We start from the raw sequence: 16,785 nt of genomic DNA, 5'->3' as shown, positions 1-16,785 counted from the left end.
GAAATTATTTGTAAGGGCCTATAGGTGAGCTGACCCTGTAAAAGATTGTAGGTGAGGGCCTGCAGGTGAGCTGACTCTGTAAAACATTATATGCAAGGGCTTACAGTTGAGCTGACCCTGTAAATCATTATATCCGAGGGCCTACAGGTGAACTGACCCTATAAAACATTATCTGCAAGAGCCTGCAGGTGAGCTGACCCTATAAGAAATTATTTGTAAGGGCCTATAGGTGAGCTGACCCTGTAAAAGATTGTAGGTGAGGGCCTGCTGGTAAGCTGACCCTGTAAAACATTATATGTGAGGGCCTATAGGTGAGCTGACTCTGTAAAACATTATATGTGAGGGCCTATAGGTGAGCTGACCCTGTAAAACATTATATGTGAGGGCCTACAGGTGAGCTGACCCTATAAAAGATTGTAGGTGAGAGCCTGCAGGTGAGCTAAAAATCAAAAAAATGATATGCAAAGGCCTGTAGGTGAGATGACCCTGTAAGAGATTGTAGGTGATGGCCTGCTGGTGAGCTGACCCTGTAAAACATTATATGCGAGGGCCTACAGGTGAGCTGACCCTATAAAAGAATGTAGGTGAGAGCCTGTAGGTGAGCTGACTCTGTAAAAGATTGTAGGTGAGGGCCTCCTGGTGAGCTGACCCTCTAAAAACATATATGCAAAGGCCTACAGATGAGCTGACTCTCTAAAAAATGATATGCAAGTCCCTGTAGGTGAGCTGACCCTGTCAAAGATTGTAGGTGAGGGCCTGCAGGTGAGCTGACCCTGTAAAACATTATATGCAAGGGCCTACAGCTGAGATGACCCTGTAAATCATTATATCCAAGGGCCTACAGGTGAGCTGACCCTATAAAACATTATCTGCGAGAGCCTGCAGGTGAGCTGACCCTATAAGAAATTATTTGCAAGGGCCTATAGGTGAGCTCACCCTGTAAAAGATTGCAGTTGAGGGCCTGTTGGTAAGCTGACCCTGTAAAATATTATATGAAAGGGCCTGCAGGTGAGCTGACCCTATAAAAGATTGTATGTGAGGGCTTGTAGGTGAGCTGACCATGTAAAAGATTGTAGGTAAGGGCCTGCTTGTGATCTTACCCTCTAAGAAAATTAATGTGAGGGCCTATAGGTGAGCTGACCCTGTAAAATGTTGTAGGTGAGGGCCTGTAGGTGAGCTTTACCTAAACAAAATTGTAGGTGAGGGCCTGCTGGTGGGCTGACCCTCTAAAAAATTATATGCAAGGGCATGCAGATAAGCTGACCCTCTAAAAAATGATATGCGACAGCCTGTAGGTGAGCTAACCCTGTAAAATATTATATGCGAGGGCCTGTAGGTGAGCTGATCCTGTAAAAGATTGTAGGTGAGGGCCTGATGGTGAGATGACTCTGTAAAACATTAATTTGGAGGGCCTGCAGGTAAGATGAACATATAAAAGATTGTAGGTGAGCACAAGCTGTTGAGCTGACACACAAAAAAATTATATACAAGGGCCTGTAGGTGAGCTGACCCTGTAAAACTTTATATGTGAGGGCCTATAGGTGAGCTAACTCTATAAAACATTATATGAGAGGGCCTGCAGGTGAGCTGACCCTATAAAAGATTGTAGGTGAGGGCTTGCAGGTGAGCTGACCATGTAAAAGATTGTAGGTAAGGGCCTGCTGGTGATCTGACCCTCTAAAAAAATTATGTGAGGGCCTATATGTGAGCTGAACCTGTAAAAGATTGTAGGTGAGGGCCTGTAGGTGAGCTAACCCTGTAAAAGATTGTAGGTGAGGGCCTGCTGGTGAGCTGACTCTAAAACATTATATGGGAGGGCCTGAAGGTGAGCTGACCCTATACAAGATTGTAGGTGAGGGCCTGAAGGTGAGCTGACACACTAAAAAATGATATGTGAGGGCCTACAGGTGAGCTGACCCTCCCAAAAAATTATATGCAAGGGCCTTCAGGTGAGCTGACCCTATAAAACATTATATGCGAGGGCGTGCAGGTAAGCAGACCCTATAGAAAATTATATGCAAGGGCCTATAGGTGTTCTGACCCTGTAAAAGATTGTAGGTGAGGGCCTATAGGTGAGCTGACTCTGTAAAACATTATATGGAAGGGCCTGCAGGTGAGTTTACCCTATAAAAGATTGTAGGTGAGGGCTTGCAGATGAGCTGACCATGTAAAATATTGTAAGTAAGGGCTTGCTGGTGATCTGACTCTGTAAAAAAATTAATGTGAGGGCCTATAGGTGAGCTGACCCTGTAAAAGATTGTAGTTGAGGGCCTGTAGGTGAGCTGACCCCCTAAAAAATGATATGCGACTGCCTGTAGGTAAGCTTACCTGTAAAACATTATATGCAAGGGCCTGTAAGTCAGCTGACCCTGTAATAGATTGTAGGTGAGGGTCTACTGGTGAGCTAAAACACAAAAAAATTATATGTGAGGGCCTGCAGGTGAGCTGACCCTCTAAAAAATGATATGCAATTGCGTGCAGGTGAGCTGACCCTATAAAACATTATATGCAAGGGTCTGCAGGTGAGCTGACCCTATAAAAAAATATATGCAAGGGACTGCAGGTTAGATGACACTATAATAGTTTGTAGGTGAGGGCTTGCAGGTGAGCTGACCATGTAAAAGATTGTAGGTAAAGGCTTGCTGGTGAGCTGATCCTTTAAAACATTTTATGTGAGGGCCTATAAGTGAGCTGAACCTGTAAAAGATTGAAGGTGAGGGCCTGTAGGTGAACTGACCCTCTAAAACATTATATGTGAGGGCCTGCTGGAGAGCTGACCCTGTCAAACATATGCGAGGGCCTGTTGGTGATCTGGCCCTGTAAGACATTGTAAAAGATTTATGGTGCAGGTCTGCTGGTGAGCTAAATATTTCAATGCCAGAAATGGCCTAGACCTATCTTGACCCAAGTATAAAGTGTATATTAAAACATCACTTTTAATTCAATATAGTGATAAAACGGCTGTGAGCCATAACAAACAGTTAAAACACTATGTTTCCACCCCAAAGAGTTAACAACTCAGTTGCTGCCAGGCCACAACTATGTCTACAGCACTTGAACCTAGGGGGGCAATGTGTGAATAGCCTGTAAGCAAACTACCTGTAACTGACTGCAAAAGCTTAATAAATGAAATGCGTAACTGTGATACTACACACAAACGTTCACAGCACAGCACAATTGTGTGACACTATGTCAGTAGCTGTCAAGATGCATTCACACACTGCACACACGCTGCTAAACCCTCCACCCAGCTCAAAAACCCTGCTGTATTAAATGATATGTCCTGCATAAGGGTTGCTAAGCTAATAAGCTGCATTGGAGTGGACAACAATTGTTTAAAACAATCAACATGTTTCACCCGATCACTGGCTTCATCAGGGGTTTGGGCAGAGTTGATGGACATGATGGTGGTATATATGCCGCAATTCTATAATTGATTTGTATGGTAGCCAATTACTGTTAAGAAAACTATACAAAGTAACAAATGAGAACGCAAGACAATTGAAGTAGATTCCCACCCTATTTTATTGTTGACGAATGAATTCAGGGCAGGGGAGGTGTCCTTCTGACATCATGCCCAAGCTGACACTGCGCTCCGACTTAGAAAATCAGCAGGATGATACTTACCAAAGCGCATGTCCTACGCAGGCGATGGGTGCGTGAGCACTCAGTCTCTAGTCACTGAGACACTGAGTGCCATTACCCATGCGCACCGACTTAGAGGTAAGGAAACTCAAGACATGCCCAGCGCATGTCCTGCGCCAGAAGCCGATGCGTGAGCACTTGGTTTCCAAGAAGGGATAACCAAGTGTAGCTGCCCATGCGTGCCAACTTAGAATATGTCAGCGACTCGGAATAACCAGTGCGCATGGCCTGCGCTGTCAATAGATGTGCAGGCACTTTATCTCCGGTAAGGAATAGATGTTATATCCCTGGAGGAGAGCCATATTTACAAAAGGAGGATTTACATCTATCATCCACTAGGGCCAGATGTGTAATTTGCATTCTAATATTGACTACCATAACTTGACATAGGCAAATTGTGCCACCAGCACAAACTACATACCTGTGGCTACCATACCGACCACTAGCTGTCATCTATAGAGTTGAGCAGACACCAGGATGTTCGGGTTTGATGAGTTCGGCCGAACTTCACAAAAAAAGTTAGAGTTCGGCACCTAACTTGACCCCGAACCCGAACCCCATTGAAGTCAATGGGGATCCGAACTTTTGAGCACTACAATGGCTGTAAAAATGTCATGGAAAGGGCTAGAGGGCTGCAAATGGCATCAAAATGTGGTTAAGAGCATGGCAAGTGCTCTGCAAACAAATGTGGATAGGGAAATTACTTTAAATAACATAAAATATGTAAAAATTTAAAATTATAATCTTGATCTAGGAGGGTGAGGTCCATATGGAGTAGGAGGCTGAGGAGGCGGTGGATGTGGCGGCAGTGATGTGTAGGTGGAAGCGGCGGTGGAGGAGGAGGAGGTAGCCTACACTGCTTTTTAGTTTTAAATTTATTTTTATTTTTTTAAATTAGGGTACACCCCAAAACATTGGGAAATATAACCTGTGATAACCCCCTCCAATCATGCTAAACACACATTCAGACAATACACTGGTTGCAGGCCAGGCCAGCACCTCCAAGGCGTAAAGAGAAAGCTCAGGCCATGTGCCCAATTTGGAGACCCAGAAGTTGCAGGGGGTAGACCCATCAGTGAGTTCATGTAGGCCTGTGCACACACTGCTCAACCATGTTGCATGTCCCCATGATGTCCACGATCCAATTGGATATCTTCTCTATCAACTTTCGATGTTCTTTTCTGCGCCTACCATGTTGATCACAGTTAGCTGCAAATCAGGGTTCCACGCCGGATAAGGGAGCGTGAGAAAGGGACAACACATCTAAGGGATGTCAATGGCTCAAATGTGATCGAGAGGAAATGTAGGGCAAGTTATTAAAGCGGACGGATGGAATGAAAAGAGGGGGCAAGCGTCAATTAAAGGCGAATTTTAGAAATTTAAGTCTCTGTCAACTATGCAGAGCAGGGGGGTTTCATTCGCAAAAATTGGTCAATGTCACCCACCAATTGAACAGATGATTTTACAAAATTTAGGTCCCTGTCACCTATGCAGAGCAGGGGTTTATTCACTGCAAAAATTGTAAAATGTCACTCAAGAATGTAACAGACAATTTTGCACCCTGCTCCCTCTTTTGCTGTGCTGGTGCCTCTGTGCGACCACCGCCTCTTCCTCCGAAACTAGACAGGTTACTCGCATGACCTTGATTCCATGTGGGGTCGAGGACCTCATCGTCCTCCACATTATCTTCCACCCAGTCTTCACCCCTGCCCTCCTTGTCGGTCTGTGCACTGCAGAAATCCACAGCAGTTGGCACCTATGTTTCGTCATCATCCGAGACGTGCTGTGGTGGTGCTCCCATATACTCATCGTGAAACATAAGTAGTTGGTCATCAGTGCACTCAATCTTTTCCACTTCTGGGGCAGGGCTGTGTGAATGGCCCTGGAAAACCCTGCTAGGAGATTCATCAAAAAGCAGAAGAGACTACTGCATGACTTGGGGCTCAGACTGCTTGGCTGATTTGCAAGAGGAAGAGGTGAAAGACTGATGTCCATGGGCTGGAGGTGCCAACTCTGATCTTTCAGCAGGAGACTGGGTGGGAGAAAATGTGAAGGAACTGGAGGAACTGTCAGCCTCCCAATCTACTATCGCCTGTACTTGTTCTGGCCTTACCATTCATAGAGCCGCATTCTGCCCTACCAAATAACGCTGAAGGTTCTGTCGACTAGTCCCATGACCGGGGCCACGTCCCTTATTTGATGCTCTCCTCATTCTTTGCATTCACCCACCAAACTAACAGATGGTTTATGTCAGGCGACAATGCAACCGCCAAAAGTTAACAATTAAGTTCGCTAAGGGTAAGGCAGTGCCGGTGTCATAAAGATGAAAAATGTCTTGAGGTCACACAATAGTGTGACAGGAGAATTTTATACAATTACTTCACGGTCACAATTTTTTTTAATTTGTCAACCAACAATGTAACTGCGGTATTGACTGGTTGTATTTGACTGTGACAAATGCAGCAAAGACCCCAAATGTAGTGTCTCGCACTAAAAGGGTGTTTTTTTAAAACCAGAATATAACAACGGTATCTAACGCTTGTATTTGACTGTGAAAAATGCCGCAAAGGCCCCAGTTGTAGGGTCTTGCAAAAAATGTGTATTTTTTCAAACCCAGCCCAGTATATAATTTCAGTATTTGAAGCTTGTATTTGACTGTGACAAATGCAGCAAAGGCCCCAGGTGTAGGGTCTTGCAAAAAAATTGTGTTCTTTTAAACCCAGAATATACTTACAGTATTTAAAGCTTGTATTTCACTGTGACAAATTGTCATGGTCTTACCTTCTTGCTGTTCTCCTTCGTTTGACATGTGCTGGCGGCCATCTTGGTTTCTGGGTTTCTTGTAGCCTCCCACCCTGCGGCTTCTCCTTCCCACTGGGAGGAGCTGGATGCCTAGCTCATATATATAGGAGGTCTGTGGCTTCAGTTCTTTGCTTGGTCCTCCTGTGTTCACATGCTTCTAAGACTGCTGCTGCTTCTGGTTCCTGATCCTGGCTTCGTCTGACTACCCCGCTGGTTCCTGATCCTGGCTTCGTCTGACTACCCTGCTGGTTCCTGATCCAGGCTTCGTCTGACTACCCTTCTGGTTCCTGACCTCTGGCTTCGCAAGACCCTGCTTCGGTTTAGCCATCCGTTTGGACTTTTGCTTACAGCTTGATTTTCAATAAAGCCTTCTTATTTCCACTTATCTCTTGTTGTACGTCTGGTTCATGGTTCCATGACATTAGGACCAAGCCATGAATTTTGACGGTACAGGGCCATCCTCGCTACCTACGCTGGTTGCCAGACTTGATCAGCAGGATCACCTGTTGGGTCGGTTCGCTGTGGCGTTGCAAACCCTGCTTGAACGCACGGCTCATTTCGCTTCCGTTGCCGATGGGTCGGTTGTCGCTCCTGGGCCCGCTCCTACTGACGCTCCGGTTGTTGCGCCAGAGTCTACCCCGACACCTGTTTCTGCGCCTGCGGTGTCTCGGGGTATGACCGGTTCTGCCCCCCTTCCACAGCGCTTTGGGGGAGAGCCAACTCAGTACCGAGGTTTCCTTAACCAGGTGGGCATTTATTTCGAGTTGCTGCCACATGCCTTTCCTACTGAGAGATCAAAGGTGGGCTTCTTGATCTCGCTGCTCTCGGACAAGGCCTTGGCCTGGGCCAGCCCTTTATGGGAGAACAACAATCCGGTGGTTGCCGAGTTTTCCGGTTTTGTTGCTTCTCTTCGGAAGGTATTCGATGTGCCGGCTCGTGCTGCCTCTGCTGCGAAGCTCCTTATGTCCATCAGACAGGGTTCATGATCCGTAGCTGAATACGCCATTGAGTTTCGTACCCTGGCAGCAGAGGTGGGCTGGAATAATGAGGCTCTGGTCGCTGCTTTCTCTCATGGTCTCTCGGATGCCTTGAAGGATGAGGTTGCAGCTAAGGACCTACCAGTGGAGCTCGAGTCTCTTATTTCTTTCCTGATTTTGATTGACACCAGACTCAGGGAGAGACCTTCCTTTAAGGAGAGCCTGCGGAGGTCTTCTAACAGATTGGCGCCTACGCTTGCTGTCCCACCCGTGCCTCCCTCTCCTCCCACGCCTCCTGGGGATGACTTGTCTGGGGGTGAACCCATGCAGCTGGGGTTTGCTCGCCTGTCCGAGGGGGAGAGGGTACTCCGGAGACGCGAGGGCCGATGCATGTACTGTGGTCTCGGTGGGCATTTTCGGTTGGCATGTCCGAACCGTCCGGGAAACGCTCGCACCTGAGATCCTGTCGGGGGCAGATCTTGGGTGGAGTCTCCTCGTCCCCGGTTTCCCGTGTTGACAAACCACTGATCACTGTTGTCCTCTCCTGGGTCGGGGGCTCGGTGACGACCCAGGCGTTGGTGGACTCTGGTGCTGGTGGTTTGTTCATTGATAGTGTATTCGCTGCCGCCAATTTCATTCCTCTGCAGCCTCGAGGTTCCCCACTGGCTCTTGAGGCGATAGACGGCAGACCCCTTCTGCCGCCACACGTGACTCATGAGACCCTTCCAGTGGGGATAGCCATTGGTGCCGTTCACAGAGAGTCGGTCTGTCTCCAGGTTATTTCGTCTCCACACTACTCGGTGGTCTTGGGGTACCCCTGGCTCCAGAAGCATAATCCGACTTTCGATTGGAGATCGGCCGAGATCCTCTCGTGGTCACCGCAGTGTGGGGCTAGTTGCATCCATGGGCCTGTCAAGTTGCTGTGTACTTCCTCGGACTCTCTGTTGCCTTCTGAATACGAAGAGTACCGGGATGTATTCGATAAGGTGCGCGCGGTTGCCCTACCTCCGCACCGCCCATACGATTGTGCCATAGAGTTACAATCTGGTGCCTTTCCTCCTCGTGGCAAAGTCTATCCACTGTCGGTAGCGGAGAATGAGGCCATGGAGGAGTACGTGAGGGAGGCGCTTTCACGCGGACACATTCGCAAATCCTCGTCCCCGGCAGGGGCTGGATTTTTCTTTGTGAAAAAGAAGGGCGGTGAGTTGAGGCCTTGCATCGATTACAGGGGTCTCAATCGCATCACGATCAAGAACGCTTACCCGATACCCTTGATTTCCGAGCTGTTCGATCGCCTCAAAGGGGCCACGGTCTTTACCAAACTCGACCTGAGGGCGGCATATAACCTGGTAAGGATCAAGGCGGGCGATGAGTGGAAGACCGCGTTTAACACCAGGACCGGTCATTATGAATCCTTGGTTATGCCCTTTGGGTTGTGCAATGCGCCCGCAGTCTTCCAGGAATTCATCAACGATGTTTTCCGTGACCTGTTGCAGCAGTGTGTGGTGGTCTATTTGGATGACATCTTGGTATATTCTGAATCCATGGTGGCCCACATTATGGATGTCAGACGAGCGTTGCAATGGTTACGAGAGAACAGGCTGTTCGGTAAGCTTGAGAAATGCGAATTTCACCGATCCCAGGTAACCTTCTTAGGTTACATCATTTCCGCTGAGGGGTTCTCCATGGATCCTGAGAAGGTTTTGGCTGTCTTACAGTGGCCCCAGCCCAGTGGTCTTCGTGCCCTGCAGCGCTTTTTGGGCTTCGCCAATTATTATCAGAAGTTCATCAGGGACTTTTCTATGCTAGCCAAGCCTCTCACTGATCTGACCAGGAAGGGCAGTAATTTCCAGGTCTGGCCGCTCGAGGCCATCCGAGCTTTTGAGGCTCTAAAGTCCGCCTTTGTGTCGGCTCCGATTCTGTCGCATCCCAACCCTGGGTTGCCCTTTGTCCTCGAGGTGGACGCGTCTGAGACGGGAGTAGGCGCCCTTCTGTCTCAGCGTAGAACACCAGAGGGTCCTCTGCTTCCTTGTGGGTTTTACTCCCGGAAACTGTCTTCCGCGGAGTGCAACTATCAGATTGGTGACAGGGAGTTATTGGCCATCGTGCAGGCCCTTAAAGAATGGAGGCACTTGCTCGAGGGTTCGGTGGTTCCGGTACTCATCCTGACGGACCACAAGAATCTGACCTACCTTTCTGAGGCCAAGAGATTGACACCACGTCAGGCCAGATGGGCTCTGTTCTTGTCACGTTTTAATTACGTGGTCTCCTACCTACCCGGTTCCAAGAACATCAGAGCGGATGCCTTATCACGGCAGTACTCCGAGCTGTCCGGGGAGGAGTCAATTCCGACTTCGGTCATACCTCCGAATCAGATCCTGGCCGCCATTCGCACCAGCCTGACCTCTCCCCTGGGTGAGCAGATTTTGGCGGCTCAATCTGGTGCTCCCTCTGGGAGACCCAACGGCAGATGTTTTGTGCCTGAGGAGTTGCGCACTCGGTTGTTGCGAACCTACCATAACTCCAAGGCCGCGGGGCATCCTGGAAAGAATCAGCTGTCCTGGGCTGTTTCACGTCTGTTCTGGTGGCCTTCTCTACGTTCCGACATCGCCGCATATGTAGCGGCATGCTCCGTTTGTGCCCAGAGTAAGTCCCCTCGGCACCTTCCGTTGGGCCTTTTGCAACCCATAGCCACCGGGGAGCGCCCATGGTCACACCTGGGGATGGATTTCATTGTGGACCTCCCTGCATCCCGAGGCCATACGGTCATTCTCATGATTGTGGATCGGTTTTCCAAAATGTGCCACTGTGTTCCTCTCAAGAAGTTACCCTCTGCACAAGAGTTGGCCACGATTTTCGCCAGGGAGGTCTTCCGGTTGCACGGTTTGCCCAAGGAGATTGTGTCGGATCGGGGGAGTCAGTTTGTGTCCAGGTTCTGGCGCGCCTTTTGCTCCCAGTTGGGGATTCATCTCTCTTTCTCCTCGGCCTACCACCCTCAGTCCAATGGGGCCGCAGAACGATCCAATCAGGCCTTGGAGCAATTCCTTCGTTGCTATGTCTCCGATCACCAAGACAATTGGGTTGACCTCCTGCCTTGGGCTGAGTTTGCCAGGAACACGGCGGTGAACTCTTCCTCTGGGACGTCTCCCTTCATGGCCAATTATGGGTTCCAACCTGCCGTGTTACCGGAGGTATTCTCTCCCCAGGATATTCCGGCTGTGGAGGATCACCTTTCCGTCCTACGTGCTTCTTGGGTACAGATCCAGAGGTCCCTTGAGGTCTCTGCGCAGCGCCAGAGACTCCAGGCTGATCGCAGACGAGCGCCCGCTCCTTCCTACCAGGTCGGAGACCGTGTATGGTTGTCCACCCGCAACCTCAACCTTCGAGTGCCCACTCCCAAGCTGGCGCCTCGCTTTGTTGGTCCCTTCCGAGTGCTTCGCAGGGTAAACCCGGTAGCCTATGCCCTTGCGCTTCCTCCTGGCATGCGGCTCTCCAACGTGTTCCATGACTCCCTGTTGAAGCCATTGGTGTGTAATCGTTTCACTTCCTCGGTTCCTCGGCCTCGTCCGGTCCAAGTGGGCAATCGTGAGGAGTATGAGGTGAGCAATATCCTGGACTCACGCCTGGTCCGCGGTCGGTTGCAGTTTTTGGTCCATTGGCGTGGTTATGGTCCAGAGGAGCGTTCCTGGGTTCCCTCCGCAGATGTCCATGCTCCTGCCTTTCTCCGAGCCTTCCACGCACGCTTACCTCAGAAACCGTTCCTTACTCCGCGGAGGAGGGGCCCTTGAGGGGGAGGTACTGTCATGGTCTTACCTTCTTGCTGTTCTCCTTCGTTTGACATGTGCTGGCGGCCATCTTGGTTTCTGGGTTTCTTGTAGCCTCCCACCCTGCGGCTTCTCCTTCCCACTGGGAGGAGCTGGATGCCTAGCTCATATATATAGGAGGTCTGTGGCTTCAGTTCTTTGCTTGGTCCTCCTGTGTTCACATGCTTCTAAGACTGCTGCTGCTTCTGGTTCCTGATCCTGGCTTTGTCTGACTACCCCGCTGGTTCCTGATCCTGGCTTCGTCTGACTACCCTGCTGGTTCCTGATCCAGGCTTCGTCTGACTACCCTTCTGGTTCCTGACCTCTGGCTTCGCAAGACCCTGCTTCGGTTTAGCCATCCGTTTGGACTTTTGCTTACAGCTTGATTTTCAATAAAGCCTTCTTATTTCCACTTATCTCTTGTTGTACGTCTGGTTCATGGTTCCATGACACAAATGCAGCAAAGGCCCCAGATGTAGGGTCTTGTAAAAAAATGGGTGTTTTTTTAAACCCAGTATATAATTGCAGTATTTAAAGCTTGTATTTTACTGTGACAAATGCAGCAAAGGCCCCAGATGTAGGGTCTTGCAAAAAATGGGTGTTTTTTAAAACCTAGAATATAACTGCAGTATTTAAAGTTTATATTTGACTGTCACAAATGCAACAAAGGCCACAAATGTATTATCTTGCAAAAAAAATTGGTGTTTTTTTAAACCCAGAATATAATTACAGTATTTCAAGCTTGTATTTCACTGTTGACAAATGCAGCAAAGACCCCATATGTAGGGTCTTGCAAAAAATGGGTGTTTTTTTTTTAATCCAGTATATAATTGCAGTATTTAAAGCTTGTATTGGACTGTGACAAATGCAGCAAAGGCCCCAGATGTAGGGTCTTGCAAAAAATGGGTGTTTTTTTAAACCCGGAATATAACAGCAGTATCTAATACTTAAATTTTTTTTGCAATATGGAGTGGCTCTACTACTCTGTAGGATAGAAAGGTGCTCAATATCTGGGTGTGAACTCCAAACACCAGAAAGTTAAAAATTATTCAATATTGGAGATATGGCACTCAATATCTGGAAAGTTTCTCAAAACAAATCACTTTATTGGTACAATTGATCTTATTAAAATGGTTAAATGTCATACAAGATACGTAAATTGTACATAAATTAAATAACATAAAGATAAAACGTCACACTTGACAATACTATAAAAATCACTTATTACTTTCTCATATTCTAATTGAATGAATCCAGAGAATTCTCAACACTGTGACACTGAATATGTTGTTACTCGATAATTTTCGATGAGAATTAATCGAAAGTCACTATTAATTCGATATAATCTAATCGTCAAATTTCATTATTGTGGTGCAATCACAGGATTCTTCGATTTAATTGTGGACTGCTTATTTCGAAGATTTGGATTATTCTGAATATTTAGGAAAGTCACAGTATTCATATATCACAGTTCATTAGATTTATCGGATTAAAGTTCGGGAGTTATTAGCTCTAGGTGGAGTCCCACCTATTTTCGAGCTATTTTATTCCCTTACCTCCACTTCTCAATATGGCTTATTCCAGGGGTAGGCAACCTCCGGCTCCCAGTTGTTGTGAAACTACAACTCCCAGTATGAATACTTGCTCTGCTCTTCTAAGAACTCTCATAGAAATGAATGGAACATGCTGGGAATTGTAGTTTCACAACAGCTGGGAGCCGGAGGTTGCCTACCCCTGGCTTATTCAATCGCCGTTTCTTCAACGTCCCAAATATTCGATTTCTCCTTACTTACGATTCTGTTGAGAATCGAATATTTGGGACGTTGAAGAAACAACAGCCATATTGAGAAGTGGAGGTAAGGGAATAAAATAGCTCGAAAATAGGTGGGACGCCACCTAGAGCTAATAGCTCCCGAACTTTAATCCGATAAATCTAATGAACTGTGATATATGAATACTGTGACTTTCCTAAATATTCGGAATAATCCAAATCTTCAAAATAAGCAGTCCACAATTAAATCGAAGAATCCTGTGATTGCACCACAATAATGAAAATCGACGATTAGATTATATCGAATTAATAGTGACTTTCGATTAATTCTCATCGAAAATTATCGAGTAACAACATATTCAGTGTTACAGTGTTGAGAATTCTCTGGATTCATTCAATTAGAATATGAGAAAGTACCCATTCGCTGTCTGATGTGTGTATATATACACTATAAGTGATTTTTATAGTATTGTCAAGTGTGACGTTTTATCTTTATGTTATTTAATTTATGTACAATTTACGTATCTTGTATGACATTTTAACCATTTTAATAAGATCAATTGCACCAATAAAGTGATTTGTTTTGAGCAACTTTCCAGATATTGAGTGCCATATCTCCAATATTGAATAATTTTTAAGTATCTAATACTTGTATTGGACTGTCAAAAATGCAGCAAAGGCCGCAAATATATTATCTTGCCCAAAATGGGTGTTTTTTTTTAAACCAGAATATCATAGCCGTATCCAACGCTTGTATTGGACAGTCAGAAATGCAGCAAAGGCCGCAAATGTATTACCTTCCCTAAAATTTGTGTTTTTTTAATACCAGAAGATAACAGCAGTATCTAACGCTTGCATTCTACTGTGACAAATGTAGCAAAGGCCCCAGATGTAGGGTCTTGCAAAAAAAATTTTTTTTATATCACAATATAACAGCAGTATCTACACTAGTAAGAGCTGAGTGGTGTGCAGCGCTATTTGACTCCAGCTTATATAGAGGCTGGGTCACATGCTGCTTTGGCCAATCACAGCCATGCCATTAGTAGGCATTAGATGACTTCTAAGGACACACAAGCTAAACTCTTGTTGATTGGCTGCTCTGCAGCCTTTCAAAAAATGCCATTAACTCGCCGAACACCGAATTTGAATTTTTACTGAAAATTTCGTGTTCGGGTCCAGGGTCCAAAAATCCTAAAGTTCGGTACGAACCCAAACTTTACAGTTCGAGTTTGCTCAACGCTAATCTCTACGTCACCATGAGCATATACAGGTCCTTCTAAAAAAATTTGCATATTGTGATAAAGTTCATTATTTTCTGTAATGTACTGATAAACATTAGACTTTCATATATTTTACATTCATTACACACCAACTGAAGTAGTTCAAGCCTTTTATTGTTTTAATATTGATGATTTTGGCATACAGCTCATGAAAACCCAAAATTCCTATCTAAAAAAATTAGCATATCATGAAAAGGTTCTCTAAACAAGCTATTAACCTAATCATCTGAATCAACTAATTAACTCTAAACACCTGCAAAAGATTCCTGAGGCTTTTAAAAACTCCCAGCCTGGTTCATTACTCAAAACCGCAATCATGGGTAAGACTGCCGACCTGACTGCTGTCCAGAAGGCCATCATTGACACCCTCAAGCAAGAGGGTAAGACACAGAAAGAAATTTCTAAACGAATAGGCTGTTCCCAGAGTGCTGTATCAAGGCACCTCAGTGGGAAGTCTGTGCGAAGGAAAAAGTGTGGCAGAAAACGCTGCACAACGAGAAGAGGTGACCGGACCCTGAGGAAGATTGTGGAGAAGGACCGATTCCAGATCTTGGGGGACCTGTGGAAGCAGTGGACTGAGTCTGGAGTAGAAACATCCAGAGCCACCGTGTACAGGGGTGTGCAGGAAATGGGCTACAGGTGCCGCATTCCCCAGGTCAAGCCACTTTTGAACCAGAAACAGAGGCAGAAGCGCCTGACCTGGGCTACAGAGAAGCAGCACTGGACTGTTGCTCAGTGGTCCAAAGTACTTTTTTCGGATGAAAGCTAATTTTGCATGTCATTCGGAAATCAAGGTGCCAGAGTCTGGAGGAAAACTGGGAAGAGGGAAATGCCAAAATGCCTGAAGTCCAGTGTCAAGTACCCACAGTCAGTGATGGTCTGGGGTGCCATGTCAGCTGCTGGTGTTGGTCCACTGTGTTTTATCAAGGGCAGGGTGAATGCAGCTAGCTATCAGGAGATTTTGGAGCACTTCGTGCTTCCATCTGCTGAAAAGCTTTATGGAGATGAAGATTTCATTTTTCAGCACGACCTGGCACCTGCTCACAGTGCCAAAACCACCGATAAATGGTTTACTGACCATGGTATTACTGTGCTCAATTGGCCTGCCAACTCTCCTGACCTGAACCCCATAGAGAATCTGTGGGATATTGGGAAGAGAAAGTTGAGAGACACAAGACCCAACACTCTGGATGAGCTTAAGGCCGCTATCGAAGCATCCTGGGCCTCCATAACACCTCAGCAGTGCCACAGGCTGATTGCCTCCATGCCACGCCGCATTGAAGCAGTCATTTCTGCAAAAGGATTCCCGACCAAGTATTGAGTGCATAACTGAACATAATTATTTGAAGGTTGACTTTTTTTGTATTAAAAACACTTTTCTTTTATTGGTCGGATGAAATATGCTAATTTTTTTAGATAGGAAATTTGGGTTTTCATGAGCTGTATGCCAAAATCATCAATATTAAAACAATAAAAGGCTTGAACTACTTCAGTTGTGTGTAATGAATCTAAAATATATGAAAGTCTAATGTTTATCAGTACATTACAGAAAATAATGAACTTTATCACAATATGCTAATTTTTTGAGAAGGACCTGTATATATATTTATACACACAGCGAGGTACAGATGTAACTGGCTGATTTTGTGCGTTTTACACACACAGAAATATATACAGTGCCTTGCAAAAATATTCACCCCCTTGACTTTTTTTGTATTTTGGTGCCTTACAACCTGGAATTAGCATGGATTGTTTGAGGATTTGTATTATTTAATTTAATTTACAGAACATGCCCACAACTTTGAAGATTTTTTTTTTTTATTGTGAAGCAAACAAATAGAACAAAATGACAGAAAAAGTCAATGTGCATGACTTTGTTTGGAACTTATCCATTCCAGAGCGCATAGGTTTACTCATTTTATGTTGTTTGTACTTCTGATGCTCAGTAGGAAAGCGTCTAGGTTGCCTTGGTAAACAGACACAATGACGATATACAGGTGAAACTCGAAAAATTTGAATATTGTGCAAAGTTCATTTATTTCAGTAATGCAACTTAAAAGGTGAAGCTAACATATGAGATAGACTCATTACATGCAAAGCGAGATTATTTTAAGCCTTTATTTGTTATAACTTGTATGATTATGGCTTATAGCGTATAAAACCCCAAATTTCATAATTTTGAGGTACCCTTTGCTCAGGGGATATGGATTAATTAGCTGACTAGAGTGTGACACTTTGAGCCAAGAATATTGAACCTTTTCACAAATTTCTAATTTTAAGCTGCATTAATGCAATTCCTTTTAATTTGCATTACTGAAAAAAAAATGGACTTGCACGATATTCAAATTTTTCAAGTTTCACCTGTATAATCCATGCAGTAGCGCAATAAAGTCAGTGGCCAGACGAAGCGCAAACTGGCATGAAACGGCCGTCGACGCATATCCTTCCTATGTAGGCTCCTGCCCTGATGTTTTAATCAGAGGATTAAATCATTGGTGAGTGCCGCT

The sequence above is a fragment of the Bufo gargarizans genome, chromosome 1 (genome assembly GCF_014858855.1).
Source record: "Bufo gargarizans isolate SCDJY-AF-19 chromosome 1, ASM1485885v1, whole genome shotgun sequence".
Lineage (NCBI taxonomy): Eukaryota > Metazoa > Chordata > Amphibia > Anura > Bufonidae > Bufo > Bufo gargarizans.
The sequence above is the reverse complement of the archived record's forward strand: the minus strand, read 5'-3'. Positions refer to the sequence as shown.